The 816-nt window shown below is 35.4% G+C and overlaps 1 protein-coding gene across 2 annotated transcripts in view; it reads left to right on the forward strand.

The window, feature by feature from the left end:
* Positions 1-816, forward strand: part of LOC119593701 — a 41,071-nt gene that overhangs the window by 28,344 nt on the left and 11,911 nt on the right. The window lies entirely within an intron of this gene.

Consider the following 816-nt stretch of genomic DNA (forward strand, 5'->3'; position numbering starts at 1 on the left):
CAGTAGAAATGACATATATGAAGCTATGATCCGTACTGAAGATAGACAAACGTGATAACGTATGCATTCACACCCGCAGCGAATACACGGACATACGGAAGAGTATATAAAATATTACATAACGAAGCCCATAAAGTGTACTGCCTATTATTTATGAGTTATGGGTGCGGGTAGCTTTGTGAGTGTTGGAGAGTGACTGATGGGTACGTGGGTATGGCGCTAAGCAGGTCGTGGGACACCGGAAGTAGGCAAGACGGTCTGGCCTGTATAACGGAGATGGCAGGTTAGCAACTCTTCCGCTCGAAGTGCACTCTGTTCCTCTCTTTATTTTTATCTATTTTTTACATATATCATTTATTTCATTTACTTTATATCTTTCTATTTCTATTTTATGTTTTTGGTTTATCATTCTGTTTAGTTTAGCTTATAAACTCACTCGACTTATGTACATGCAATATACATTATGTACGTAATTATGAGTGTATATGAACATATTCATTTAAGGACGGCAATAAGCACAAATGGTATGTTGAAAGGATGCACCATTTCCGCATTCAAACATAAACTTTGAACTGATACACTGATGCCCGAAGTATATAGATAAAAACTCAACATATTGGTATTTCTAACTATATGATAATTTTAATCACACCAAATAGAGCTGTTCTCAAAACATTTGTTAGTCAGCTTAACGATTCAACACTGCTTCAAATATATTCAAATTATGTAGGGAGGTCAAGCCTGATTTAAGTCCATAAATAGAACTCAGCTATATATAAAAGCTTAAACAGATCTCATACCAAATCAAAGTATTCT

Source organism: Penaeus monodon, chromosome 32 (genome assembly GCF_015228065.2).
Source record: "Penaeus monodon isolate SGIC_2016 chromosome 32, NSTDA_Pmon_1, whole genome shotgun sequence".
Classification (NCBI taxonomy): domain Eukaryota; kingdom Metazoa; phylum Arthropoda; class Malacostraca; order Decapoda; family Penaeidae; genus Penaeus; species Penaeus monodon.